The sequence below is a fragment of the Hermetia illucens genome, chromosome 4, assembly GCF_905115235.1.
Source record: "Hermetia illucens chromosome 4, iHerIll2.2.curated.20191125, whole genome shotgun sequence".
Lineage (NCBI taxonomy): Eukaryota > Metazoa > Arthropoda > Insecta > Diptera > Stratiomyidae > Hermetia > Hermetia illucens.
Genome location: NC_051852.1, coordinates 97,585,611 through 97,611,297, shown reverse-complemented (window position 1 = coordinate 97,611,297; position 25,687 = coordinate 97,585,611). Strand labels below are relative to the sequence as shown.

Sequence of the window (25,687 nt, the reverse complement as noted above, 5' to 3'; positions counted from 1 at the left end):
GTACGATGAAACCCGCGCACAGTTGTTGGCTTATTGCAGCTTACAAAAACTGTTTCGCTTAAGATGTCTCACCATAGAGTCAAAGCGCTTACTGTACAGGACAATGATCTTGCCAGTCCTTATGTGTCCCTCAGAGACTTGGGTTCTTAGCAAAAAAAAAAAAAGAAAATTGCGAACTCTTGGCCGCGTTTGAGAAGAAGATTTTTTAGCCCCCTACATGAGGATAGATGATTCCGTAGCCTACATAACGACGAAATTTATGAGTGGATAAAATCCGGCTCAACAGGTTGCGGTGGGCGGGTCAATTAACCCGTATGGATGAGGATGATTCAGCCCGGAAAGTCTATAAGGGCAATATCTATGTTAGAAAAAGAAGACGAGGCAGACCCTGCCTGAGATGGAGCGATGGCGTAGGTCAGGACAGCTTTTAGGGATATCAAATTGGTGGACCTCACCGCAAAACCGTGGTGTCTTATTACGGTAGGCCAAGACCAGATACCGGTTGTTGCGTCGTTGATGATGACGATGATTTCTCATTTTAATTCTGAATTATCAATGAAAAAAGATTTTTGAAAATTTTGTTTTACAACCATTTACAGCCATTTTAATGTTTAGTAAGGTACAATTATGATCATATTTCGAACGATCGAACGATTTAACCGTTTAACTTTTTGGTTTCAAATTCCATATTCAAAATGGAGATATGTCTGTACAGTTTGACTGGAAGAAATAAATACACATGAATATCAGATTTGTTAAATAAACATTTTGTATGATAATTCAAGAAAAGATATTCTAAACAAAATTACAAAATCGGGGGTCACCTAGAAAAACCCCCTTAAAAATATAAGCATAAATGCGGAAGTCGACGTTTCCAAACATCCTCATACCATGGAAAATAATCAGACAAAGATAAAAGAAGCAATATCAAATTTAGAAAAAAGTCGCCTTTTCGCATGGATAAACCTAATGTTTTACATATAATGAGCAATGCAAGAAACTTGATATTCCGACGAAAGCTGTGGAATCTTCCGTTCAAAATCTATTTAAGTGAGATAGCAAAATGCCAAAATTTACAACGTTCTACATGATTAGTTCCGGTGTAGAATCAAAATGCAAGGTTTATCAAGCGAGCGATTTGCTCGTATATGCATAAATCTTTGTATAATAGAAACCAGTATCCAATGATTCCGGTTAAAGTCTGGAAACATGTAAAGCAACTGCCAAAATGATAAATTTAGGCCGAAAACTAAAATTTTCCGCTATAAAGCATCCATTATTTATCCTTAATGGGATAGTTATCAGACTCATTAGCATACAGAGGGCTGCTACTACTACTTTTTTTAACAACAAAATAATTCATGATCGTTTTGAAATCTTAATACGATTTCGTTGAAATCTAAAACTATTAATTTATTTATGCTTTTTTTAGTCAAAGTCGACTCCTTGAAAAAAAGAGCACGCCACTCGGGGAAGTATACTGCCTTTTGTAGTGGTCCGAATTCCAAACAAGTCGGGAAAGCAGAAAATGAAATTGTATAGTTTCTAAGAACGGGTCCCTAAACTAAGTGACCTTCTTCGGATCCCCACACTCTTCTCCTTTGCAACCAATAGCGGAAAGTAATAATCCAAACCTATATTTGGTATAAGAAAATGTATACCCTCTCGTTGCATGGATGGGGACTGCCCCTTGAACTCATCGTTTTGTTTTGTTTTGTTTTTCTAAACTTTGAAATTGTTTTTTCGAGTAAAATGCGCTTAAAATTTTCGCAATAAATTTTTCACAACATCGTTTCTTGATGAGATGAATCAATATTCTTCGTCCTATTGTTGCATAATGCCTTACAAGAATATAGGATAGAGAATATTATATAGAAGGGGCCGCCTCTATATTGACTGACTATATTGACTACGATGCGTTTCATTTTTTGTGCCATACCTTTAAAAATATCTTAGATTTAAATTTGAGATTTCAACAATATTTTTTACTTTCGAAATACGTAAAGCAAACACAATCAATTTTTTCATACCGTCACACCGTACTACTATCGTAAATTTTTAAGGAAACTTCTTATGATTGACCTTTATAACCTTTTCCTTAAAAAATATCGTTTTTCTCAAAAACACGTCCTTAGAGATGGCGTGCATGGTTAAAAAACTGCTCGACGGATCGTTTTGAATCTTTGATGATAGTTGAGACATGATTTTACGGAAAATAAAATACAGATACAGCAATTTTCGGAAAATTATCTTATTTTCATGAGTTTTTCTTGGTCAAAAACACCCATTTTTTTAAAAACCAGGAAAATTTTTTCTTTTAGTTCAATCCCATACCAATGTAAATTTATTTTATTTTTTCTTTGTTTTCAGACGTTCTAGTCAGACAAAATCCGTGATTTTCCTGATTTTTCCAGTCTTTTTTTTCAATTCCACAAAACAAATACATCCTGGAAAAACCTATTTATTTATTCCTTTATATATATTTTTTTATCTGCTTTTTTAACGAGGAATTCATTATGCTTTAGTGAATATAGTTCGAATAACATTTGTCGCGCAAGATAATCGATCACTAATAAAAAAATAATGCTTCCAGGCCACCGTCACCATCGTCACAGTAATTTGAAATAAAAGTAGAACTAGAATACAATTAGACTATTCAATTTTGAAGAAACACTTTAAATTTATTTTTTATTAAATCGGAAAAGACACTACTCACTTAAATAATCCTCTTTCAAAACTTCGTAACTGAACTAATTCACTTCATCCACTCCCAGTTATACTATCAAAACTTCAAAGGTTAATGGAATTCTATCTTGAAGAAGTTTAGATCTAAACTAATCACAAATCTCTAGTCAATCGTTATTTATCAGAAACGAACGAATAAATAAATTAACCATCACAAAGTATTCAGCCTTTCCCTCAAACCGGTCCCCTGAATAGTCGTAACATCCATTGCATTTGTTTGAACCTCACAACACTTCCTCCATCTAATTTTGCAAATATTACTCAATGAAACCAGAAAATCAACAATTCGATCATTAAAGACAAAGCTTTCGCCGAACATTATTCAGACGGCCTTACTCCCCTATACATAAATACTATTTAAATTGGCGTCCTTCGAGTTAAATCTGATGTTTTCCGATTTTTTTTGTACAAGGGTTAAGAAGAAAAAATTCGAATTATAGTTTCTAGAACTAAAATACTCAAAGATTGATAAACTTTTCTCCTTGAAAACGAATATTCTGCATCCTATGCAATAACTGAAGCTCGAATTTCAGGAAATACTTGAAACAAGACAGATGGCGGATCATTGGTTGGAATAGTCAAATTTTGTCGCATTTTTATATTATGAATCAATCATTGACATTGTTTTGATGTGTTGCCATGATGCTAGCATACCGGAAGTATCTGACTGAAATATGGAACAAATAGTCGCATTGTGTCCTAATCCCTATTTAAAAAAGCACTAAGTATAGAATTGAGCACTTCGTTAATTGTACCTCATGAATGGCGTCTGCATTAGGGATTAAATGTGAGAGATAACATGTGGGAACAGGAAGAGTCGGTATGAGATATTCATCCATTCGCTTAGCAACTAATATCAATCCTAAAAACATACTAAATGCAAAAATAAATGATTCCTTTTCGAATTCTGCGAAGAAGTTAGCTCCTGAAGATGGTTTGCTTCCGATAAAGTAGCGCTAAACAATTTTCATTTGGCTGTAGAAATAACTGGAGTGTGAAAACGTAATTGGGATCAGCAGCAGATACGCCATAACCATAATCAGGAGGTTATTATTATCTAACAGCAAAGTGCACGGGGGTACCAAAATTCTGATCAAGTAGCGCATCAAAACTAGAAATGTCCTAAAGGAATATAATAAAAATTAACTATGAGTTGGGGCTTAAGAATACACTCAAAGTTTTCCCTGCTTGCCGTAAAAGGCGATAAAGAGGGATAGAAATTTGACAACACCTTGCTCGGACATGTCACACGGTCTTGGTAATGGTGGGAGGTTCGTGGATTTTTGCAACTTCTAAGCCTCGTCGTTGATGGCATATTGTTCGAGCACAGAACATGCCATAAGGTCAGTTTGGTTTCAACGGATCGAAGGTTTGGGGAGCTGTGACCGCCTAAGTTCAACATCTCATATGACACCGCTGCCACAGTGGAGAAGCTATCTTGCTGAACGGACCCCAAGTATACTGAGTAACTCGCCTGAGAATATCAATCAGCATTGCCCCCCCCATTTAAAGTGCTCTTCTCTCGGGTGCAACACAGGTCGTCAGCCACATACCGAAAGGGTGTCATAAGATCTGGCTGACTGCGGATCGTGGAAACGGATCGATGAACGGAAGAGGTTGAAGAATCTGCTGATCGCTGCGAGTGATGGCGGGCGTAACGCACTCGCACTCCGATACTGAGCGGCAAGATGAATCCTTCGCTGTCAGTAGATCACTGCAAGTCGTCTGTTCTCTGCATTAACACTTTTTAATAAGCTTATCGTCCGGTTGCTCAGATTCCACATAACCGTTTCCATTACAATGTTGGCTGCAGTCAGCACGCGGAGCTGAGAACGGTTCCTTCGCGAGCATATCAGGATCTTTCCTAACTCACCAAACATTGCACAGTTGTTCATGGATTGTCACATCCCAGCAGGAAACAAAGGCAGACCTTCCTTAAAGATTCATTTCGGATTAATAGTAATGGATCTTGATGAAATCACTGAGCGAATAATACTTCAAAATACCTTTATGGAAAGCTTGGTGAAATAAGTAGATGCATCCAAGACTAATCTTTCGGATGCATCTGTTTCCTGGCGAGTGAGAGTCGACACACCGACACATCAGTACCACTTACCTACCTCGTCCCTCCCCGAAAGATGCACAATGAGATTCCGTGCCCCTTTGCCACTGGAGTTGCTCCTGCTGTGTATAGTCTTCTAGGGGTCTAAGCCTGCCTTAATAATGAACTCGAGATTATAGACTTTCTGGGTTTGATCATCCTCACGTATACATATTAAGTCACCCATCCACCGAAACCTACTAAGCCGGATTTTATCCACAACGAGATCGTCATAGTATCGCTCATCGATTTCGTCGTTATATAGGCTACGAAATCGTCCATCATCATGTAGGGGGCCAAACATTCTTTAGAGGATTCTTCTCTCAAATGGGACTAAGAATTCGCAATTTTCCTTGCTAAGAACTCAAGTCTCCAAGAAATATATGAGGGCTGGCAAGATCATTGTCTTGTACGTTAAAAGCTTTGTCCCTGCGGTGAAACGTTTCAAGCGGACCAGTTTTTGTAAGCTGAAATAGGCTCTGTTGGCTGCCAACAATCGTACACAAATTTCAACGTTGTAGCTGTTATCGACTGTGTTCTCCCCATGATGTCGATATCATATCATCAGCATAGGCCAGTAGTTGGATGGAATAGCTTTTGCATAAGCATCACGGATCATTTCTTTTACGGTTAAGTCGAAAACGATAGGGCATAGCTTTGTCTTAGACCGCTGTTCAGGGTCAACCTAGTTTTTACGAATGAAGTGCAGACCCTGGTTGTTACCTGGCAAAATTTTCGAACGGATGTAGCCTCTCTAGAAATGAATTCTGTCAAGGATGTTAAAATTGAATCTCTTATTTGTTAAACCGCTTTCATTGTTAACGTGGATACAAGAATTAACAAGAGTTGACAACTATCATTCAACAATGGCCGTTGGGAAAGATTCTCGTATTTGCGGTTGTCCAATTTAGTCAGATCAGGTTTTTTTAGATGTGTGAATTGGTGCATTATTGCGGTCATAAAGCACTTATTTTTCTTCTTCTTGTGGCAAAACTTTTGTTTTTTTTATTTTATTTTAAGATAATTTTTAAAAATGATATCATGGGCATCCCGAAAACTACTGGCCAACAACTTTTCGGCTGTTTTTTGCCTTTTCGAAAGTTTTGCCTTTTTTCGAACTTTCATTTTTCATTTATTTAAAATGGTACGGTGGATTTCGTCGATGATTTCTGAAACCTTCTGAATCATTGACGCATGTATTGGCATTACTAGAACTATGTCGTAATGTCGTCAGAGAAAATAATGTCGATGAAACTTTAAATATGTAAGTATGCTATGCAAACGCAAAATTTGCTTCGTGCTGAAGTGAGTTTCGGTCGCTGACCAGCAATAGAAGCAACAAAAGGCTGCCTTCCAGGAAGTGTGCTGCCGCCAATTCTGTTGAGTATGCTGATCGACCCACTTCTACCCGAACTCCGAAATTTGACCATGTTATGCAGATGGACCTTTGCTACGACATGGAGTCTGAGACCGCATGTTTCCGATGTTAACTTAGGGTAGGGTAAGGTGAGATGAAAGAGTGTTCACTGTAAACTAGCCGCCCTGTAGAAAACTGTATGCCTGGGTATTGCCTGCTCATGGGTGTCATGAGCACAACATCTGGCGCGGCATTGCAGCAACGCATTACCCAATTTGCAGACCTTGGATATAAATTTTCAAAGCATTACAATGAGAGCATCATTTAGATCTATGAGGAAACAACCAAAGTGAGGGGCACAGAGGATCTGAATAGTTATTGGGAGAACTAAGTCCAGTTTTAACAATGCTTTCTAATTTTTGGATCCCCATATATCTGTTTGGTAAAAGATATGAAGTTATTCTGAAATTTAAAGAAAACTGGGATGAACTAGAAAAATGCGCTGAGTGGTATACTGGGGTCTTCTACGCCGATAGCTCAAATGCAAAACAGAATTCTGTAACAGCAGTCTATCTCTCGAATAAAAACTAGAAGTGGCTTTTCTTTTGGGATAAAATGGAACGGTCTTTCAGGCTGGAAAGCCACAACCGGGGTGATTGACTAGCGGCTAAAGCGTAGGCGCATCGTAATATGCAGCAATAATCAAACTGAACTGTAGATATACTGAGTGGCTCAATTCAATAGTCGAACATATGTTCAGAATAGGAATTGAACAAATGATACGTGTCTATCCTGTAATGAGGAAACCTAATCGAGAAAACATTAGTTGCAACTTGTAGTATCACATCTAAATGCTAACTGAAATCCTGCGATACATAAACGTGTCTGGGATATTTTGTTAGACGGTGGAGTGGAATACAATGGGCCACTATGATCTGAGTGATATATTTAAATTTACTAAATCACTTACAGATCATTGTTTTCGAGGGGAGAGACTTGCCGTAACGTTTTTAAAGTCATTTTTTGATTTGAACAGTATCTTTCCCTCACATAAACGAGTGTAACTTTGAAACAAGTCAACACTTTGTTGCCAAACTTTATAAGGAAACTTCTAAAAGTTGGCACTACTGTAATCTCATATGAAATACATACTATATGCCAGTCGGCGAGCTTATTATCCTAGTATTATCCATGGCTTTTCAATACTTAAGCAATTAAAATGGTTGATTTTCTTAAATATCCTAATAATGTACTTGGCTGTGAAAGTAAACTCTTTTCTTAACGGCGAAAATTGCCCCCCGAATAGTCACTAAACCTATCTTATTTCGGAGTGAAATTATGCGGTGTTTCCAACGATTAATTAATTGAAGTAATAAAAACTTGATGTTTCTTTTTCGTTGGTGTGGGTATTTATTCTTGGAGTTGTTTGCACTGATTGTTGTTTGCATTGATGAAGGGAACAAGTGGTTCCCGAAATATCGGTATTTGCAAGAATAAATACCCACACCAACGAAAAAGAAACAACAAGTTTTTATTACTTCAACTATCTTATTTGCATGTCCATATTTCAAGTAAAAATTTGTTATGTTACTACTTGACTACTTGTGAATAGTCGTTACTAGGATCCCCACGTTGGGCGCCAATTCTGATAATGTATGCATGTGCAAGATCAAATGAAGATAAATGTTTGAAACAGATTTCGTGATTGCTTGTGTCCCTGCGCAGGCGTTGCCTCTGTGCTCTTATGTGTTCTTAAAGATTAAAAACCAAAAACCTAATTAAATCCGTAAAGTGGAAACCGCATTACAGAGTTGGTGGTAGAGTGTCAGAAAGAAAAAAAATAAAAGTTTGAGGAAGTATCCATATTGTCAGTGTCAAGTTTTACTATGCATTTCGTAAAGAAGTTTTCGGGAAAACCCTGGAAATTAAAATAGAAGAGTCCACCCTATTGAATAGTTATCCAGAAACGATTTCAGAATAGAGAAAAGGCGATCGCGGGTAGGTAGTTCGCTGATAAAATTTAGGTTCCCCTACAAGGATATTAGGTAAGCATGGTTTCCATCGATTATCACAAAATAATTCATATACTATTTTCTCAAAACAGGAAACATTGAAGTCATTTACATTACTAGAGCGATGAAGACCGCCAGATATGGTCTGCCTTTGTGTAATGAAGCTGGTCTTATTGCAATGAATTTCTAATAAAGCTCTATTTCAAAATGAAACGTACAGATGAAAATTTCAACGCAAAATGTTCGGGAATTACTTTGGTCCATACCGGTTTATGTCGATGTGATAGTGATGAATTTGCTTAATTTTTCTTTCAGACCAGCATCTAATACATTCAATCTTCACTGGACTGCAATCCTATGTATCTATCGAAGAAATGAATTAGTAATAGTTAACGATTTCGTGGATTTACCGTCAAGTTGAATCGGCAATTGGAGAACAACGATGGGAGAGAGCAAAAACAGGGCCAGGGTCAAATTCAGATAACTTTCCCCCATGCGAGTATTATCTTGGACTAGGAAAGCTACTACTTATAATATACGTTGCCTTCGCGTGGAGTTAACTCGTCTAGTGAATCAACAGGCGATGTAATCACAGTGACGGCATGGATTTAGATACATGATGCTGCTATACGCTGAATCATAATCGTTCGATCAGGTCCCAAAATCTGGGTCACTATCGCGTCAAACGTATTACACCGTTCAGGTTCGAGTTCATGCACGAAGACGTTAATAACTCGCCTTACGTATCTAAATCTTTAAGCATGGATTGCAACTATTTATTAGAGTGAATGAAGGTATTTTCGCTCAGCTAGGAAATCATCTCCTATTCAAAGTTGACTCTATCAAACCCATACAGGTAAAGAGCTAAGTAGACAATTATGTACGGGGTTGATTGTGTAACGCTCGTAATTTGCTTTGTAAAGTTACATAAATGTGGTTAGATGCATAGTAAAGCCACTTATGAGTCGGTTTTGAACCAACATTGATGCGTTTACGGTATACACAAAGAACGCCAGGAGACTTAGGTGTGACTCCAGTACTAGCAGTAATATCCGATCTTGAATTGCGGAAATGCAAATCATCAAGTGAACACAAGTATAATGGATATGTGTGTTCGTGAATGGTAAACATCCACAACTGGGTAATTGGCATTGTTGTCATAATGACCCCATTATGAGTTAATCATATATTCGCTAATAAATCTAGTAATCTACGATTTTGTTTAGTCATTCAAATTTGTATTGTTTCCAATTTATGCTGAGCTAGGATCGAATGGAGACATACTTTTATTATACATTGAGCAATGAACTTACGACTGTAATAAATACGAGACCTTATATTTTCTTCGACTGTTCAGAATGAGAAAGCAATTTTATATTGGATATGCATACACTTAATTTCTGATATTGTTCTTTCATTAATATTGAGGTCGAAACCGGCAGCAGGTCCTACGCTGATCCGTCCGTAAGATCCGAGATCAGCTAAGCGTAGGTCAGGCCTCATGGAACTCGGGTATGGGATGTATCCCCGAGGGTATACCCGTTACTGACTATTGCGGCACGCACATCCTTCGCACACGTTGGTGGAATTTCCATGGAGAACAAACATAATACAAAAAAAATCGGCGAAGTAGCAGGGAAGGAGGAAGAGCTGACTACGTTTGGGCGTAGTACAAAAATGCGTCGTTCACCGCTTCAACTAAAAACTCGCTGTGGTGGAAGTCCCCGAGCAAGATGCGCTGAAACACTCTGGTAGCGGAAAAATCAAAATTGGGTAGTATGCAGGGTTCGAATGTAGATAATCCCCATCAAGTGCTACAGATGTCGGCAAATTGCAAGGGACACGACAGACAGCAGATGCGGTCAGGCCACCAAGTCAAAACCTGCAATGAAAGTTGCGTTCTCTGCAGGGTTCGTGGCGCGTCTGGTGACAGTGTCGCACACGGGTTAAGGGCGGAATTAGAAAATGTTAGGGCGCGAATGACAAATCGACATGCACCGGAGTGCAACCGCTCATCAGTTGCTAGCGCAGTTCGCTGCGGAGGTAAAAGCTGATCTAGTATTAATCAGCGAGCAATACTGGAACAGGAACCCCGCTTCAGGGCATCTGGACTTATTGGGTACCGCTGCCATTTAGGTCCGGGACGACGTTCAACTTCGTGTTCTTGCCCGAGGCCGAGGAAATGGATTTATTTGGATTCGGAGTTTTAGGAATAATGTTTTTTAGCGTTTATCTGACGACGAATTAGACGATGCCGGACTTCCGGAGCCGGCTTGATGCTCTGAAGGACGCCGTTTCGAACACGGATGGGCGAATTCTAGTAGGCGGTGATTTTAATGTTAGGGTGGCGAGAACCGGGCTCTTATTTTTCATTACCGAAGCATCCCTGAAATCACTTTTGCGTTGGAATCTCTGGCTCTATAGGTGGACGAGTGGCGAATCCTGAAAGACTTCTTGGTAAGTGATCACCAGTACATCGCGTTCGAAGTGACGTTACTTGCCGGCATTCTACCTGCTTGTAGAACGTCGCGAGGGTGAACATCGGGAAGTTCGTCAAAGTTCGCGGAACAGGCAAACTCGCGCTGAAGGGCGTGGTAGCGTTGCAGCTGACACTATCGTAAACTCAGTGATGAACCTGATGATGGCAGCGTGTGAAATTTCGGTGCTCCGGAAGAGCCCCAGCCGTGAAAAGTCTTCTATGCACTGGTGGACGGCAGAAATTGCCGTCCTATGGAGGAAGTGTCATAAGCACCGCCGTTTGGCACGACGTTTACACGCCAGCAAAGAGGCATTCGCCATAAAGACAGAGCATAGGTCAGCAAAAAGGAGACGCGCAGTGCGATAAAAAAAAGCAAAGCTGGCGGCTTGCAGAACCTGGACAACGAGGTGACTAAGGACCCGTGAGGACTTGGCTATAAACTTGCAACCCGGAAAATCGGGGCTTTGCGAAAGCCCTGCATACTAAGCTCCAATCAGATGGACCGCATTGTCCGGGCATTATTCCTCAGACATCCCGTACGGGTTGATGTCAATAGCGTGAAAAGCATCGAGGATTGCCCCCTTTTTACAATGAGAGAGCTCGAAGAAGCGGTACTCACCATTAAAAGCAAAAAGGCGCCAGGTTTTGATGATATCCCGGTGGAAGTTTACAAACTGGTGTTCTACCAACGGCCTGGGTTGGCCGCTGGGGGCGTTCAACGCTTTCATGAAGGAGGACATTTTTCCTTGTCGCTGAAAAGTAGCGAGACTCGCGCTAATCAGCAAGCAAAAAATAGACCCGTCTGCATACTGACCGCTGTGTATGCTTGACACGACCGGGAAAGCGCTCGCTGGGGCGATTTGTGCTGCCGGGGACATACCCCAAGGCAGTTTGGGTTCACGGCGGATGTTGTTATGGAGGCCTTGAATGCGGATGGGTCGAGCCCCTACGTCAGAAATGCCTTCAATTCCGTAAGATAGACAGATATGCTAGACACATTAGAAAATTCATTCCACGTGCCAAGGTACCTCTTGCGGATATTGAGGGAATATGTGAAAGACCGCTCCCTGCTCTATGAGACGTTAGAGGGCCACAGGAGGATGGAAATCAGTTCGGGAGTAGCACAGCAATCCATCCTAGGGCGGGACCTCTAGAACGCTTCCTACGATAGTCAGCCAAGACTCGACATGCCCGAAGAGTCGCGCTTGATCGGCTATGCAGACGACATTGCGGTACTTATTGCCGGAAGCACTGATGAACAGGCGCAAAGCATAATGATGCGACGGGTGAGCGAATGAATGACTGCTCATGGTTTCAGTCTTGCGCAAGAAAAAACCGAAGTAGTCAACCCTGCGTCCTATATCGATCGGCGAGTTGACTATAGAGTCAAAACTAGCTGTTAAATACCTTGGCTAATTGCTCGACTCGAACGCAGATGAACTTCTTCGAGCAAATGAAAGCAGCAGCGAATAAGGCTCCAGTTGGAGTCTCGGCCTTGGGTCGGCTAATGGCGAATGTTGGGGACCCTAGCAGATTACTAGGAGACATTTTCTTGTGTCTGTTTTGTTCTATGGTGCAGAGGTATGGGCTGTGATGTTTACTATGAGCTATGTTACTGTAACGAAAGGTATTTTGAAGCCCAGATGGCATATAGAGATGACATTATCATTCATCAGCCATGCCCAAACTAAGAGAGATATTTCATGTACTGTCTGACATGTCTATTTCTTATGTTCGTTGAAAAAAATTATAAGCACCCTGCATGGGGTACCCAGTAATGACGAAAGAAGTATTGGGCATCTGCAGTATGCTGGGATCAAACAAAGGGACTTCGACGGTATACCAAACAAAGTCTCTAAACTGGCTGTTAAGTCGAAACTAGACATGGTACTCCTCATGGTGAATTATTTTACTACAGACCTATATGTCTATTGAACACTATAGGGAAAATACTGCATTCAACTGGATCAAGTTCTATTCATCCGAAACCATTACTTTCATAAAGAAGTAGTTGAAAGATGCAGGTCTGCAGTAAATAAAGCAGAAGCGGTGTTTATCCGCATCAGAATGGGAAACCACATCAGCACTTCAAAACCAGCAATCAAATACCGTCGAGTAATGATAGATACGAGGTGTAATTTCAAGCAACATTAACAACATGCCTGCATTAAGGCATGGCAAGGATAATGCCAAATGTGGGGTACCCGCGGTGCACCCATAAGTTGATATAGCTGCAGAGGTGAGCTCTATACTACTCTATGTAGCGCCAATTGGGGCAATTGCACTGCGTACCACATGCAATGCTCAAAAAATGAGTGCGATTTATAGAAAAACCACATTCAGAGTGTGCCGTGGTTTTAGAACCATCTCAAACGAAGCGACCTACGCAATAGAAGAAATGATACCGATCGACATTTTGGCCAACGGGATGACACGCATCGATGAATGGCCCGGTTATTTCGGCACATGAAAAACACAGAAAGAGACGAATCGTTGAGCAGGTGGAAACAACGGTAGGAACAGACGAAAAAGGGTCGGTGGATCCACAGATCGATTACCAGCATCAAAGTGCGGGAGCAGCCAACGCGTGGTGTTTTATAATATGTATGGGTTTAAACTGGACGGCTTAACTACCTGCCTCATATTTTTGAAGATCCGGATCATGTCTTCTTCTATTATCCTAGATTCAAAGAGGAAAAGAAGAGTCTGGAAGGAACAGTAGTTCCAGAAAATCTGATTGGGAAATGTTTGCGCGCAAGGAGAAATGTACTGCAGTTAATCACATAATAATAATAACTGCCCTTGGCGCGACGACGGATGGTGATTGGATCTGTGATCTGATACCTGTTAAACTACTTCGTTCAAGACCGTAACGGTACACTACAGGCGGTAGTATACCAATGTGATTAGCATTGCCCTCAGCCGTGATTATGAGAATGCAATCGATAGGCGACTGGCACTCCATGGTGGAATACTTGGCAGTGATTACTCCACGTTGTCCAGAAAAGCAAAGTGGTCTCAGATATGTGGATGTCATTGTCAATGAGACCAGCACGGTAACGAAAATCGAAGAATGATGAGTGTCATTAATTCTGCAAGATGTAGTAAAATAACTGAGTTTTTACTTAGATTAAGCTTCATTGAATGTCTAGTGCGTATCGTTATTGAATCTTTCCTGAAGATGTGTGCTACGATTGACACAATGAACCTAAAACTTATCGGACAACCACCAGGATACGTCCTCGATGCGTTCCTCTGGATAATATTGCATAAACGCATTTTGACGTTACAGCTCCTCCAAAGGGGGACTGTTATTGGCTCTGTAGATGACTTCAGCATGGCTATCATAGCACATAACATCAAGAAGGCCGTGATCCTCAGATTATTTAGGCAATTCGATTCTGACTTGAAAAAGTTGGCCTTGCAGTCGCAGAGCATAAAACTGAAGTGGTTCTAATCAAGAAAAGAAAAACAGAAATCTGCATAAAGATCAGGATCAGCAACCAATGTGCACATACATTGCTGGCGAGAATGTTTTCAAATATAGGTGGCTTAAGGTAAACCCGCTGATCCTCATCTCGGTTAGTTCTATCTTGCTTTATATCTGGGCTCTACAGAAAAATCTAATAGAGAAAAAAATGGAGCTCCATACCGATTCATTGTGCTGCTATCATCGTGTTCCTACCGTAGAACATCCGACAAAGTAGCATGTTCAATGGCAGAGATGGCTCGATTGAAATTTTGACGAAGGATCGATGCTTCTATAGCCCGACATATGCAAACAGTAAGTCCCATACCTGTCATCGACAATGAGCTCCAACCGAATCTATTCTGTAGTGGCGAAAGGGATGATTCCCCTAAAGGACGCTGGACTTCAAAGTGAATTAAATGAAAGCCAGCTACGGCTGTATTGCTTCATTAATGGCAAGCTAAGATGAGAAGTATGTCACTTTTAATGCCCTAGATTTTCCACGCCCACGATGAAAGTTATCGCCGGGACACTGTTGTTACCTGAGAATACCGGGGAACACATGCTGGCTTCAGAAGTAACATGAAGATATTCTAACGAGAGAAGGACAACGTCTTTATGATCGAAAGTATGTCGTCAGAGAATCTTCTGATCTGCAGCGGCAGTGAAACGATTACAGAGCGGCAAGAGAGGTGGAATAAGTTCGAAAAAGGCCACTGGACACCCAAAGTTAGATGAGAGATGAAAGCAGAAGGTGAAAAAAAAGGAAAAAAGAATAGGAAAAAAGAAAAAATAGTATTTTAGGGTTTTGTTTTACAGGTAGTGTAATTGTTGCAGATAATCGAGAAAAGAAAGCGTTGCGGAAAACTGTCTGTTCTATTGGTTGGTTATGTCGAGTTATTGGATCGACCCACTCGTCGGCCGTCTTCGGATAATCCTTTCACTGCGTGGTTTGTCCAGCAATGTTCCTGTCGCCTAATGCCATCTGATCTGATCAAGATCCACGGATCGGCACTACGCACTCAATGGCTACAGCTATCAAATGCTCTACAAACAAAGTAACAACAATTGAGTTTCACAACTACTTGAAGAATGTTTAATATTAAAACAACGTACATATTTGGCCCCTGTTGGAAAAAAAAAAATTTAAATGGTTGGATGTTGATTGTGAACAAGCAACCGGGCAGTGCACGAATCTCGAAGAACGCTAGCAAAAGCAGAGCCTAATCACGAACTCAGTCGAGGTCAGTGAAATCGGGAAATATAGGGAGCAACTAAGCCAACCTCGTATAGACATCAATGTTCGTCCTGCCTATATAAAGTGGAAAATTTGATTTCTGAACATGTGGTTCCCCCAATAGAAAACGAGAAAAAAATGATGAAACCCCTAGACTTTGAGGAAATGTTAGCGCAGTTCATTGTCTTAAAAATCGTAGGTCAACTGACAACGATTCATTATCTGCCATATACGTAAACAAGGCGGAATACCGGAAGCTGGATGCTTCAGTGTTTGCGTTTGCATTGTGTGAGAAACTTTCTGTGTGCATTTTTCCATTCATACATTTAATTTTTTAATTTTCTAAATTATGGTAATATGCTATTATTAGCTTTATTTGAGCAGTTATAGAAATGTGTGTCCGGATAGCTAAGCGGTTAGAGTGCAAGGCTGCCATACGGAAATTCGCGGTTCAAATTTCCCTGGTGGTAGTGGAATTTGTATCGTGATTTGACGTCGGATACCAGTCGACTCAGCTGTGAATGAGTACCTGAGTCAAATCAGGGTAATAATCTCGGGCGAACGCAATGCTGACCACATTGTCTCCTATAGAGTACTGTAATCCTGTAGTGTACCGTTATGGTCTTGAACGAAGTGCTCTGACACACTTCAAGGCCCTGATTCAATTGGATTGTTGCACCAACGATTATTATTATTAGTTATCGAAATGGGATGTATTTTTAGGCCTGAATTTTTTACAGATGCGTCATTGTGATTTTTTTTTCAGATTTTTCGGTTGGATAAGTTATGAGAACGAAATCATTTTAAGGGCACACATTTTCGGCCGTTGCACTAATGAATGTTTGACATCTCAAATGAGCACATTCGGCGAAAAAAATCTACACCCTCCATTCGCATGTATGTTATGAATCGATTCTAATAAGGTTTTGTTTCACACACAAAACCTTAATAATTAAATATCATGAAATGCGACAATTATAGAGATATTACCCTCTAAGAAATTCTCTGCTGTGCTGTATAGTCTCCAGGACTGCATCGACCCATACCAAAGAGGCGCCACGCAAATTAACAGCCCTGACCAATGTTTGAGGCCAGATGAAACCTTTCACTCTCTACAACAGTACAAGACAAGGGGATGCTACATAATCCGGTAAGGTTAACGGCAGGGTCACTATCCTCTAGAGACCTACTCAATTGCTGGCCTATACTAACGCCAGGCAGCTGTTGTGGATATCGAATTAGTGGGCTATACCAGATTGTTTGTTACGCTCTTGTTGATGATGTGAGTGTGAAAAGAAAATCAAACGTTGGAAACAAGGAATCAACACGCCAAATGGATGAATTGAATTTACGTTACGCAGCTCCAAAAGTAGTTCCCGGAGATTATTCCAAATCCCGATAGAAATTTTTGGCAAACTCAGGATACCAATTGATGTTGAGTGATTTACTCTGCCGCTACTTTTCGCCAGTCTATGTTCCCCCTCCTTCCTCCGAATCCCTCCCGATAGTGGATGTAGTCTGCCCCGCATCGCCTACTATTCCTCTTCTTACCCCTATCCTTGTCGAATACCTCATTGGCAAACTTGATGCCAATGTCGGACCTGGCTACGATGGTCTTCCAAACCTCTTTTTGCTCAAAACTGGTAAGTCCATCTCCCTTCCCCTATCCCTTATTTTCAACAAAAGCCTCGAAGAGAATCATTTTCCCGACTTGTGGAAAGAGGCTCTCATCATCCCCATTCACAAAAGTGGCGATCGTTCGCTTACCGAGAATTACCGTCCCATTTCCCTTCTCTCCTCCTGTTCCAAAATCCTGGAATGATATGTCAGCGAGTGGTTGTCGGCCCACTTTGGCCAACACATAGTGAAAGAGGAACACGGCTTCGTTAAACGTAGGTCCACTACCTCCAACCTGCTTGACTTTGCCACCTTTGTCGCCAAATGTCTAAATTCACAGCAAGAAATGCATACCATTTACACTGAATTCGCTAAAGCCTTCGACACTGTAAATCACAAGATACTTCTATCCAAACTCTCGTCCCTAAACGTTCCCATACCACTTGCTTTATGGCTTGCCTCTTACCATTCCAACCGATCCTGCCGCGTCTCTTTTGACGGCTGTACTTCCCGCTCCATCTCCCTCTCTTCTGGCGTCCCACAGGGATCCATTCTGGGTCCTTTGTTATTTTTATTTTTTATTAACCACCTTCCTCCCCTCCTTACTTGTCCCTGTTTGCTCTGTGCAGACGACCTTAAGCTGTTTGTGCTCGACTAATGGTTTAGCGCTAAACGTCAGAAAGTGTCTCTCTATGTGCTACTCCCTAAAATCCTCACCCACTTCTTTCTCCTACTCCCTTAACGGACAATCCTTATCTTGCTTAAATTCCGCTCAAGACCTCGGAGGCACTTTCGACAATAAGCTCCGCTTTGACATCCATTGCCTCCATGTCATCAATCGAGCAGCAAGATTGTCAGGCTTTATACTGCGCTCCTTCTCTGATTTTGACTCCATCCAACCCTCCTTAGCCCTTTTCATTTCCCTCGTGAGGAATGCCCTCGAGTATTGCTCCGTGATCTGGTCACCCTCCCGTAACTGTGAATGTCTTGCCCTTGAAAATGTGCAACGTAAATTCACCCGTTCCCTCTTCTTAAAGAAAAGCTTGCCTGGTGTGGACTATTCCTCCTGCCTCCGCTTTCTGAACCTTCTCTTACTACAACAGCGTAGATCCTATCTGGATCTATGCACACTTTCCTCGGGTCTGATGGACTGCTCCGTCGCTGACGAGATCACCTGCCGTCCTGCGTCTTATAACACACGTAGCGCAGACACTTCCAACGTGCCCTTCACAGAGCTCGAAGTCTACTTTCATTCCCCCTTTGCCGAAATTATAACGCAGAACAGCTTGGTCCTTTTAACTTCCCTATTTTAAGTAGTTTTAAACGTAGGATAAGTTTTTTGCTTTCTCCTCCTGCTGAGGACAATAATTAATTGGAATTTACTCTGGTTGTTTGTTGTCCGTTAAATTAAATAAATAAATAAATAAATAAATATTACTATTTTCCCTCATATTTCTATTCAAATAACCCAAAATTTTGACGCTAACAACCGCATAGCACGCGAGCACAAAAAGCTGACGTCAACCCGTAAATTTCCATTCTCTCAGTTTACATCAAAGGGTAATGAACGAACTGCTCTTCCAAACCTAGCGATGATTCTTCGAAAATCCCAAACAACCCCAGTCGGGAAAACCAGTTTAGATCAGACTAAAGTACACTCTAGTAAATATTTGCAACCAGTTTAACCAGGGCAAATTAGGAACAATATGTCCAAAGGTCGAAATGACTGCAAGGCGTTCCATACCAAGAAAACAAAATATTCATCGAAATGCTTGACACCGAGAATCACGATTAATAACGCTTGTGTCTGCAAAATATCTAATAGTCTGAATATAGATATTCTAACTTATTATTAAATTGGCGAGTTCGCCCTAAAAAGTGAGAGCATTCGTGAACATATGGATCCATTGCGAAATATGCTGTGGAATCGAAGTATTGAAGAAAGCATGTCCCGTGAAAATTAACTTTCTTGCTTCCTGGCTAAAATCGATCATTGCTTTAATATAAAGCCTCACTCGTTTTTTGGTCTGCTAATCTGCTAACCTTGTTACTAGTATCTTATATATTTTAACATCAAATTATGTACATTCACTTTACTTCACGCTACAGAAAACAAAACAATTTCTCAAAAGTATCTGAGACACTATGAAAAAAAACATAAATCTGCTCAACTTTTTCGATGTCAAGATCAACATAAAGTGTAACCAATATTTGGTGTTTTCCTTCCAATGACTTTGGACACCATTCGGTCAATCTTTTGATAATCCAAATAGTAGTTTCTGGTGGTATGGCAGTGACCGCAGCTAACATTTTAAGCAAACATTGCCATAGATACGTTCATACTTAGGCTGTGAAGCTCATTCTGTGTATCTTTATTGTATTTATTTTAGCAGTAATATTATAAATTCTGATATTTCTAATGATTGAAAAATGTTCCTATGCACGTGTACAGTTATCACTGCTTACTATTGAATGAATAGATAAGAATCCAAACCTACTCCTTAAAGACAAAAGTAAGAAAGACGGTGGAGCACCTAAGAGAGATGAGCGGCATAGTTAGTACTGCCTGTGAGGGCATAGATATAAAGCACATAGATAAATTAAAATCGTGATACGAGCTTATAAAGAATCCTGTCGAAAGACAATGGAGGCAAATAAACTTACAACATCCCACAGGACGTCACCATAACTGAGACGCACCGCGGTAGTAAGGAAGCAGCGCTCTCTGCAAATGAACCGAGTATTTCAATCCAATGTTATTAGGCTGGCTCCTAAACTGTCGGAAATGCAAAGTCAACTTGGGAATATTTCAGGAGATGAGTAAACTGTGAAATGTTATACACACGAGACGATAATGGAGGATAGAAATTAGAGCGAGCCCACAATCAAAGAAAACCTACACAGGAACTGAATGATTCTGCGATAAAAACCACTGGAAAGGTGTATGGCGCGACACACGTAGTCATAATCAGTTTACTGGTGAAGTGATTAAATAAAATACCCGGAATGGGCAATTGAATGGGTTGGATGTGGGCTCTGGGAATATCTAGCGCTGACTAGATCTTTGAAACACGACCACTGAGGCCTGTTTATCGGATGCTTCAATGAAGGAATAAATAGGTGACAAACATAAACACCCTATCTACTCATACCACGAGGGCATTACTGGTCCGAAAATACTACGCTAGAAAGCGAACAGGATTTAGCAGTGTAGGAGGAAGACAGTAAAGAAAAGCAAACACAGGTACTAGAGGTAATTGTAGGATAATTCTAACGTGAGGCTTTAAGGAAAAAGGGGGTAACGTAAAAAAGAATGCAGCTTGACTATTGCTACAGATCGTGATACGCCTGCCCTTTATCCGGTCGTCACTCACCCAGATGTCGTGCTCATGGCGGCACCCAGACACACAGTTCTTTGCAGTGCGTCTAGTTTACAACGAAAATTGTTTTGTTTCGCTTTAACCATATGGTGGGTTGCTTAGGCAGACATCGGTTCTATGACAGCAATGTATATCCCCACTAATACGTGAGGTCTAAGTCCTCATGTCGAGCAGAGATCCGGTTCGACAACCCATAAACTGTGAGAGCACGCTTCATCTTTACCTCAACATGTTTGTTCCAAAGAAGCTTCTTGTCCGGAATAACTCCCGGATATTTCACTCCTTTGGAGATTTGAAGGGTTATACCCATCATCTATGGAAAGCAAAAATCATTCAATTTCCTCCTTTTTGTAAATGAAACCATTGTGGTTTTATTTGGATTTACTGAAAGTTCATGCCTGAGGCCTCTATTGTCAATCAAATCAACGGCGCGTTCCGAGATCTCGACCAACAACTAGCATAGCAGCGTCAACCATAATCCATCATTGAAGTTTCACCGACAGCATGCTCTCTCACTGTGTCTTAGAGCTTTCGGAAAGACGCACATTCAAACACCCCTTCAACGTAAACAAACATCCCAATCGCGTACTCATCTTTCAGAGTTGCGTACTCTATCTTTTTAATCAAAAAGTGAAGAGCAGGCTCACAAGACTTTCCACGCTGGTACGCGTTTGTTTTTCATGTGTGGGTGCGACCTTACGTCTTTTCACGAATATGGCGTTTAACCAGTCTCTCCAGACATTTCAGCGTTAAGCTGGTTTGTCTGAAGTTCTTCAGATTTGAATAGTCATCTTTCCCAGGCTTAAGTCTGAAGACTACCTTAACCAAGAGGTAGGCACGTAGTCCAAAGCAAGACATCCCCGGAATATATTTCTTTGAAGCTGCTCTAAGGGCTCAATGTCCTCCTTTACCATGGCTGGATAGATGCCACCTATGCCAGGTCCTTTGGAGTATTGAAAGGATAATATATAATAGCAGCTCTCCAGTTTTCATTAGCAACAACCGCTCTCGCAGCGTTCCAATTCCCCTTCCAATACTTTTGTTTTGACGGGTTTGTAGAAAAAGCCAAATCTTTCCCCTCCCACTTCTGAGACTTTTTCACCCGGATGGTGTACTTCTAAGAAAGTCTGGATAAACTCAATTCTGGAGTTCGCGAGAGTTCCATCTCGTTTTTTTAAAATAGTGCAACTTGACTCATACTTGTTAAGAACACTACACAGTCTGGAACTCTCCCTTTCACCTTCTAGTTTTTCATAGTATGTTCTAAAGGAGTTTCGAACGTTTTACGAGCCTCTTATATTCGCGCTGTGAGTTCCGGAAGTTTAATCAGTCTTCATTCTTATTGCTTTTGCAAGCATGATTCAAAAGTCGTCTGATTCATTTCCAGAGTCTTAAGAGTGCTCGGTTCGGCCATGAAACCGTGTAATGGCTTTGGTCTCAGGAAATAGGACAAGCCTCTTCCAAGGACTTTGAAAATATGCTATTCAGAGTTTCCAATTCATCCTCTATCAAAGGAGTCCTTAGTCAACTATGCCCTTTGTTGCCAAGAAGTTCATAGAACTTTGTCCAACCCGTTTTCCTAGGATTCCGTCTTTGTATTACAGATTGGTCACCTGCAGCAGTCTGACTAAATTTTAAGTAACGGTGATTTGAGGATGAGACATCTAGCACTCACCATTCTCTAATCAACTCTAACTGGAGCGTAGATCATTAGGTCAATTACTTCACTTTCTTAACCCCACAAACGTAGTGGTGCACCTTACGTCCACGGTCAGCCTAACTGAAATGATAAAATCAAACAGCTTCCCTCCCTTAGGATTTGTATTCCTTAATTCTTGCGACGGTGGGACACAAAAAATTATAGGGTAAGTAAGCAGGGGTAACTTTGAGGTTTTTCTCTTGCCATTGACCTGGTATTGTAAGTTGACTGCAACTAGGTTCTGTGAACTGAATTTCCGTTAACAATTTTTCCATCAGGACGCACCCGCAATACCACCACCCCCACCAAGCATATTAATGATACACAAATAGTCTCTTTTTGATACGCTGTAACTTAGATGGAGCAACAGCCGTAAGCCGTGATTTGGGCCAAAGAAAAGGCTTTCCCCTCCCTGATACATACAATTCTCACCCTCTTCCCCTCCTGGAATTGGGTTGACGAATGAAGCCTTACAATGATAAACATCACCCCTTAGACCGCTGCAATTTTTTAACGCTTCTCTTTTATTTTTTCTCCTAAGAGGGGTATACTTATTTTGGAGGTGAAGTTCAATATTGAATTCCCCACATGTGGACATGTGTAGTATGTATATACGCATGTGTCCCACGAGTAATTGACACATATTAACTAACTAAAAAAAGCCAAAAAACGAAAACCAAAACGTTCCATGGACTCTGCCGTTCATATAAGTTCACTAATGATGATGATGACGTCATACATGTCTTAGGGTACAATAAATTTACCTGAAATGCTACTGTGATTTTTTTCCCAGATTTTTCGGTTGGATAGGTCCTGTCAACGACACCAGTTTAAGTTTTTGGAGCGTACATTTTGAGCCCTATTTCCTCTACGTTTCACCCAATATTAGAAATAAGATCAGTTTCGGAAAGTACTAATCGGGCCCTTGCATTTGATACCCCACACGATCATATTCTATGAAAAAAATGTGCACCCCCTTTTCAGTTCAGCCATTTCCGAGTAAATCGGGTGTGACAGACGAACAGACGGACATCGATTTTAATAAAGTTTTGTTTCACACAAAACCTTAATATAAAGATGATAGTGAAAAACTTAAAAGGCCAGACTTTTACACCAAGTATTTTGACGCTATCTTTTTCATTTTTTGAAATATATAAAAAAAAATATTTTTTTCATTTGAAAATAAAAAATTTCCTTTTGGATGAATTAAAATTTTTCTTTTAAACTAGGCGCCCTGTATCTTCCAAATTTTCACAATTTGTTGCGAGGGATTAAATATAGTAGATTCTCGGTTTATTTTCAATTTATATGAGAAAACCACGTTTTCTTTTCATTGATTTTTACATAAAAAATTCAGGTAATTATATTATTTTAATCATAACTGCATTATTATTTATGGCACTGACATATACTATACATTTTTTAGAATTTCTAAAGACTGAACTGCCCTTGCCTTGCCCTTCAGATTTTCGTTTGTTACTTAACCCACTGATTAAACCACTTTAAATATTATTTATATTTTTAATTATCCTTAGGAAATCATTTGAAATGATCATTTCATTTAACGCAGACCCTCTAAAAACCGGGCCTACGAGTTTCTTCTCACACAAGGAATTTAAATTTTACAAAAAGGGGATTTTATTGCTATCAGACATTTGGCAATATGTAATGGTCGACGTGAAAAAGAAAGAAAGATTTTTTTAAGTTATACTTTAAAAAAAAAGGTTGAACAAGCTTTTGCACAAACCCAATAATATAGGCGTTATTTTTTTAATCAGCATCAACCAATCGATTTCATAATAAAATGAAGACACATTTTAAAGGAGACCCCTCGTATGTCGGATATGAATTCATTACCCTTCTCCCATAGATATATTATATTGTAGATATATGTATGTGGACACAACGCTGGTCCAAACTTTAAATGCAAATTTTCACACAATATGTTCACGCTGAAAGTACCTAGCATGTACATAAGAACCAGGGTATGTATGCACCCATGTATCTGTATCTCAGTTCATTTTTAGCAAACCAATCAATGTCATAGACCTTTAATGGAATTTATAGAAAAGTCCGAAAAAGAGCGTCCACGTGTAGACGTCCCCACATTCCAGGCCTACATTTTTTTTATATACAGAATTTGAATCGAAAATGAAATTTTTATCTACATCTCGTGAAAAGTCGAATGAAAACAATATCATGCGGTTGGGATTGGTTCTTGACACGTATCACCTTTTTTGCCGACATTCTTACCCAATCTCTCCTCAAGATTGATTGATTTGCATTAAATTAGCATAACGATATGTGGTTCTAGCCTTGGTATCCATTCAGTCGGGGAATTATTGCCCCTAAGCAAGGGCATATGAAAATAAACTCACCTGAGTTGCTTATGACGTAAAAGGGAAGTTCGTCTGCACGCGTCCATTGAGTTTCTTGCTTTTAGCATTCCGAAGAAAGATATGAAGGAGTTATTGACTGTCTGAATCTTTTTTTTTTAATCATAGCCTAAACATACTCGCAAACCTTTTTTACAAAGTTAGCAAATCCATCTCCGGTAGGAGAAAGGGAGTAGCGCAATTTTATGGACCTTTCCTTGGCAACAAAAACACATTCAAGAACCGCTTGGTTTGCATTTGATTTAGTTACCTCATTTTCATTTATGATATTCATGGAGAAATGTCATCTGTTGTGGACATATCTTTATGTACGGGAATTAGAATCATTCCGAAAGATACCTGAGCAAGCTCGTAAGTTTGTAGTAAGAGTAATAAATTTAAATTAATCCAAAACGAATTTCGAAGAATCGGAAAAGCTTGTCATCAAATAAGATTAGTTATAATTTTGTCCGCGAAAAGATTGGTCGCCTGTTAGATTGGATTAGAAACTAAATAAAGGCGACAAGATGATTTGTGAAAAGTGGTGTAATCAATAAAGGCTTGATTTCTTTGTGTGTTTTATGTAAAAGAATTATGTAAGAAGCACTACCAATAACATTTCGCAAACTCAGTGACCAAAAAAATATCTCCTGATACTGGTACTCAATACTTTTTCGTGTGATGGCCGGTATTAGAAGATAAAACTTGATAACAGAACTGTTGCAGGTCATAATTTTCACATTACCTTTCGTGTGGTTTTCGGTATTTTAAAAGTCAGAATAATAATGGTCCAGTTGCATGTTAGTTTTTTTCGCTAGTGCTCATATTTGGAAAATCCAATGAATTTAGATTTTTTTGTGGACTTTTTTTAGTGCCAACAGAAAAGGCATAAAATCGGATCTTTATTTCACCTTTTTCCGTTTTATTTTCTTTGGAGTCCTTAAATGGCGCAAGAACATTTAGCCCAAAACAGATCCATTGTGCAGATGCGCAAAAGATAATAATAATCTATGGTGCGACAATTCAATTGGGTTAGGGCCTTGAAGCGGGTTAAGGTACTTCATTCCAGACCGTAACGATACAGTACAGGACCACAGTACCCTGTAGGAGGCAATGTGGTTATCAGTGCGCTCGTCTGTGTTTATGACCCTAATTTGGTTCAGGTACTCATTCACAGCTGAGTCGGTTGCTATTCGATATCTAGTCACGGTACAAA

The 25,687-nt window shown here is 40.1% G+C and overlaps 1 protein-coding gene across 3 annotated transcripts in view; it reads right to left on the bottom strand.

Annotated features, from left to right (window-relative positions):
• Positions 1-25,687, bottom strand: part of LOC119655445 (putative fatty acyl-CoA reductase CG8303) — a 118,254-nt gene that overhangs the window by 60,389 nt on the left and 32,178 nt on the right. Inside the window, exon 1 of one of the 3 annotated variants that reach the window (XM_038061341.1) lies at positions 2,717-2,822. The exons of the other annotated variants lie outside the window; for them this stretch is intronic. The gene's annotated coding sequence lies outside the window, so the exon portion shown is untranslated. Of the gene's footprint in view, positions 1-2,716; positions 2,823-25,687 lie in introns of those variants that run through there. 3 annotated transcript variants of the gene reach the window in all.